Below are 6,012 nucleotides of genomic sequence, written 5' to 3'. Positions count from 1 at the left end.
AAGTCATAAACGTTTTAATAACTGTTATTTTTCCCTGTATGCTGAGATCTCTTTTACTCCACTGTTTAATCATGGCATCAAGACTCTCCATTTTGAATTTCCAGTTTTCCTCGATGTCTTTTGCCATTTTACAACTACTAAATGTAATCCCTAAAATTTTAATCTCCTTAACAACGTGGAAAGGCAGATTAGGTTCCGTTGGTTCTCTCCCCATTCTTAAAGCTTTCGTTTTATCTAAGTTTAATTGTAGCCCTGAGACTTTGCTAAATTGGTTCAATATGTTCATTGCCATGTTAGCATCATCTCGGTTTTTTAAAAACAGGGTTGTATCATCTGCCATTTGTTTTATCTTTATGACCGTACCATCCTGATTAATCATGTTCGGTGTAATTATTCCAACTATAGGGCTGTTTCTTATCTTAATCGCCAACAATTCTACCGCCAAGACGAAAGCCAACGGCGAAAACGGGCAACCTTGTCGAATTCCACTAAATACGTTAAAACTCTCCGATAACCAACCTCCATGATTTATACAGCTTGTAGTACCTTTTATCAAAATCTCCACCCACTTTTTAAAACTAGATCCAAATCCAAATCTGTCAAAAACATTAAGAAGTAGTGACTTTGATATGCTGTCGAAAGCTTTTTTAAAATCCAGGGCAAGCAGATAACCCGCCTTTCCACTAACATTAAAGTAATTAACCGCATCGTCAATCGTTCTAATCACTGTTGATATATTTCTGTCTTTTAGGTAACCAACCTGATCTACACTGATTAGTTCATTAATTACTAAACCCATTCTTCTTGCCAAAACTTTAGCTAGAATCTTATAATCAGTGTTAGTTAAAGTAATTGGTCTCCAATTACTTAATCGTTCTCTATCCAAATCTTTTCCTTTATGCAACAATATTATCACCCCTTGATTTTGCGTATATGATAACTCTTCCCTTTCAAATGATTCATTAAATGAATCAACAAGCAATCTGCTTATCTTGCTCCAAAATACTTTCATAAAATCAATAGAAATTCCATCAACCCCGGGGGCCGAGCCATTTTTCATGCTACACAGAGCGTCGGCTGCTTCTGCGGGATTTACTAACCCCTCACATAAACGTGACTGTTCTTCACTAAGGCGTGGAACAAATTCTTGCGACAAAAATTCCAAACTATCTTTTACCGTATTTTCAGAATCAGTTTTCAGACTATACAAAAGTGTATAATATTCTTTTTGTTCTTGTAAAATCAATTTCTGGTCGGTTATTGTTTCACCCGCTAAAGTGCTGAGGCGTGACATAATGTTTTTCTTCTTTTGTCTTTTTTCTAAGTTACAAAAAAATTTTGTGTTTTTTTCCCCCTCTTCTATCCACTTCACCCTAGCTCTAACCTGTGCACCCCTTGCTTTTTCTAGTTCTAATAATTCAAACTTTTGTTTCAATTTTAATAATTCTGTTTGCAACCCATTATTTTCAAACTTATTAATCAATAATCTTTCCAGTTCTCTAAGGCGGGTTTGTAACCTGATTTCTTCATTTTTTCTATTACACGACTGTTTTTTACCAAATTCGATGCAGAAATTTCTTATCTGTGCTTTTGCTAATTCCCATCTGTTTATTGCTGAGGCTTCATTCTCGGCTTCTTCAACCAAAACATCCAGAAGTGAATTCATTTGTTCCAGAAAATGTTGATTTTTCAAATAACTGTTGTTGAACCGCCAGTAACCTGGACCTCTAATAAAATCCTTGTCATTCATTTCGACAACAACAGCTTTGTGATCTGAACTTGGAACACAAATATGATCTGCTGATACACACGATAACAACACTCCTCTAGATACAAAACAATAATCAAGACGCCTGGCAACAAAGGGGTTAAATCTGTTCCAGGTATAATCTTTTTCATCATCATGAAAGTATCTCCATATGTCAGTTAAGGTATTGGTTAAATCTGTGAAAACTTCAATTTCTCTGTTACTATGAGGCCGGCCAGAAATAATGTCAAGTTCATTGTTGACCACACAGTTAAAATCACCACATAAGATAAACTGGTCGGTTTCAAGTTCATCCACAATATTTCTAATAGAATGGAAAAATGCCATTTTCTCATTTGATTCATTTGGAGCATACACATTTATAATATTAATGCACTGTTTTCTGTATTCTACAGAGATAACAACAACCCGTTCTTGTTGGCTCACGTAAGTGTAGCCTATGCGATGATAAACTTTGTCTGTCTGTGCGTGCGTGCGTGCGTGCGTGCGTGCGTGCGTGCGTGCGTGCGTGCGTGTGTGTGTGATAGAAACTTTAACATTTCCGAGTCTATGGATAAAGCTCGCATAAGAAGATTACGTCTCGGTCAAAAGTGTTTGACGTGTGTGATAGAAACTATTTGAAGACGTCACATTATGACGTAAGAGGGTTAGACGTCACGCAAAGGAATTACTAAAAGTCTCGGTCATTGTTATTGTGAGCGGGCCGAGACTAATTGGCAGATCCAGGGTCTCGCTTTCTTGCACAGTTTCACCTATGCTTACTGTGTGTGTGTGTGTGTGTGTGTGTGTGTGTGTGACGGAGTGATTGAATTTGTGTTACTGTTTGTCGATTTCTTACGTGAGCCTTGAAGCCTTCGCTTCTTGTTTTTTTACTAATTCAATTTTTCCATCAAAATGTTTTGACGTCAAAATGACCTCACCCTTACTGTAACATGTTCCAGCTTGTGCAAATACTTCCCCTTTCCATTGTTTTTCCCACAATATTACATCTTTACAACTTATGTGTGTTTCTTGCAAACAAATAATATCAAACTTTTTTTCTCTCAAAAATTTAAACAACGTTGTTCTTTTCCATTTGTTCCTCAGTCCTCTACAATTCAACGAACATATACGCAGTTTACTCGCCATTAGGGCATGATACGTTCTACCATTAATGTTTTTATGTAACCTTTTTACATTTAGTCAAGTTTTGACTAAATGTTTTAACGTAGAGGGGGGAATCGAGACGAGGGTCGTGGTGTATGTGCGTGTGTGTGTGTGTGTGTCTGTCTGTGTGTGTGTGTAGAGCGATTCAGACTAAACTACTGGACCGATCTTTATGAAATTTGACATGAGAGTTCCTGGGTATGAAATCCCCGAACGTTTTTTTCATTTTTTTGATAAATGTCTTTGATGACGTCATATCCGGCTTTTCGTGAAAGTTGAGGCGGCACTGTCACGCCCTCATTAATTAATTAATGACTTTGGTCATTAAAAATCTGAAAATTGTAAAAAAAATATTTTTTTTATAAAACGATCCAAATTTACGTTCATCTTATTCTCCATCATTTGCTGATTCCAAAAAAACATATGTATATGCCATGTTTGGATTAACAACAAGCTGAGAAAGTTAAATATATAAAAATTATTATCACAATTAAATTGTCGAAATCAATTTAAAAACACTTTCATCGTATTCCTTGTCGGTTCCTGATTCCAAAAACATATCGATATGATATGTTTGGATTAAAAACACGCTCAGAAAGTTAAAACAAAGAGAGGTACAGAAAAGCGTGCTATCTTTCTTAGCGCAACTACTACCCCACTCTTCTTGTCAATTTCACTGCCTTTGCCATGAGCGGTGGACTGACGATGCTACGAGTATACGGTCTTGCTGAAAAATGGCATTGCGTTCAGTTTCATTCTGTGAGTTCGACAGCTACTTGACTAAATGTTGTATTTTCGCCTTACGCGACTTGTTTTTCTTTTGTTCTTTTTTTTTCTTTCCCTTGTCATAGTTATAGTAAAAGTAGTTTAGTCCCTCTTTAGGGCAAAGGCTAGATGCAAAAAAGCTTATCTATGCTTATTCTTGTTACCCTCCAAAAATAAAGTCATTGTCATTGTCATTGTCATTGTCTCTCTCTCTCTCTCGACCTCTGCAAATGGCTTCATGATCGCACCCCCTCAGAAAACATTGACAGCGCTACAGTTCATGTAGGGGTGAACAGCTGTAAGAGTGGTGAGATCTCGGATAAGGTGTGGGCAGATGTCATCAATCTTGCTTGTAAAGCTTTTCCCAACGCCGAACTGAAGCTGAGCTCCATCATTCCCGCCCGAGGACGCCACAACCTCAACAATACTATCAACCCATCAAACAGAACTCTTGAAATTGTGTGCAAGAGACTCGGGGTTACCTTCATCGACAACCGCAGCAGCTTCCTGACCCAGAACGGCGCTCCTCGTAAGGCGCTGTACAAAGATGCCATCCACCCCAGCGCCGCCGGTACCGCCCAGCTGGCCTGCAACTTAAAGGGGGAAAGCCCTGCTTCCTCCAACAGCTACCGCCACAGCCTGCAACCCGAGCGACCCGACCGCCAGTATCAACACCAGCCTGATCGCCAGTCTATGCACCAATCACCCAGACAGCCACCCAGTCAATCATTCCGCCAGTCTCGGCAGTATTGGTCGCGTGCAGGTGCGTCCTCCCATCCTCCGTCCTACCCTACCAACACATACCCACCCCCTCCTGGTGATCACCCCCACTTCCCTCCCCTAGCCAGCAGGCATCCATCTACAGGCCCCAACCCTCCACACCTCATCCCACCAGCCTATCCCTCTTTCCCCCACCAAACACGAGGGTCTGGAGACGCTGACTGCCCTCAACAGGCCGGTTGATAACAGGACTGGTCAGCGCACAACACAGTGGTCTGCCAACATGATACCCCCCCACTTCGCCCCCCATGCTTCACAGCGGGACGAGCCGCCCCCCCCCCCCCCCCCAAGCACTCGACCTATCCAGGCCATCAGTGATGGCTGAGTACTCCAACTGTTTATTACATGTATTATGTGGAATTTATGTTGCGATTTTCCATCATCATCATCAACATCATCATCATCATTATCATCATCAATCATCATCATCATCATCTTCATCTTCATCATCTTCATCATTTACACCATATAATCATTGTAACCATTAGTGAAAACGTTGGTATTGTGTGAATTTTACCGTCGATCACTTTACATGTGTAACCTCAATTAACATGTTGCATGTTTCGCTTTTGATGTGTATGTTGCTTACATAAACCTCTATCCTTGAAAAATAAAGTTCCATCACCATCATCTCTCTCTCTCTCTCTCTCTCTCTCTCTCTCTCTCTCTCTCTCTCTCTCTCTCTCTCTCTCTCTCTCTCTCTCTCTCTCTCTCTCTCTCTCTCGAGATTTGGCTGCCGTTGTTTTTGTATGAATATGTATTCAGACATGTTCCCATACTTTTCACGCGAGGGTAACGCCGACTGGAGGTTTCTTGGTTTTAAATATTTGTGGTCTGCAGATTGATTGGTTTTATGAGTGTGTGTTAACTGTCCTAGACCGAACAATTGGATCGGTATTTTCCATTGTGTGTACATACTATATCTTGCCTTTTACCCTTAGTCTTTGATATTTTTGTTTACCTATGGCTTTCGTGTCTGGTGTTTGTTTGTTCGTACTCATAAACTAGTTTGCTATGTTTTTGTTGTTATTAACGTTTTGTTCATTCGTCCTTTTACCCTTTTTATGAACGATGCAGAAATTGTTGTTTTACCTTGTCTATAAGGCTTTTATTAGCTAATGACAATAAAGTGTCAAAGCGTCAAGCGTCTCTCGCTCCCTCTCTCTCTCTCTCTTTTATCTCTCTCTCTCTCTCTCTCTCTCTCTCTCTCTCTCTCTCTCTCTCTCTCTCTCTCTCTCTCTCTCTCTCTCTCTCAAAAATGAACCATCCAAGCACATTAAAACAATTTATAAATGCTTTTATGAAATGTTATCTCTTGTTTTCTCCTACTATGTAACTAACTCAGTTTGTCTTTTTTCCGTATGCTTCTTTTTTACTTCATCAATATTAACTGCCTTTATTATTTGTAAAATCTTTAAAAAAAAAAAAAATAATTTTAAAACGTGTTTTTATTAGTTTGGGCGAGGGCTGGATGCAGACAAGGTACGAAAGTGCTTATTTTATAACCCTCGGACAATAAAGATGTATCTAGTATATTGTCTTGTCTTGCCTTG

Source organism: Littorina saxatilis, linkage group LG10 (genome assembly GCF_037325665.1).
Source record: "Littorina saxatilis isolate snail1 linkage group LG10, US_GU_Lsax_2.0, whole genome shotgun sequence".
Taxonomy (NCBI): domain Eukaryota; kingdom Metazoa; phylum Mollusca; class Gastropoda; order Littorinimorpha; family Littorinidae; genus Littorina; species Littorina saxatilis.
The sequence above is the reverse complement of the archived record's forward strand: the minus strand, read 5'-3'. Positions refer to the sequence as shown.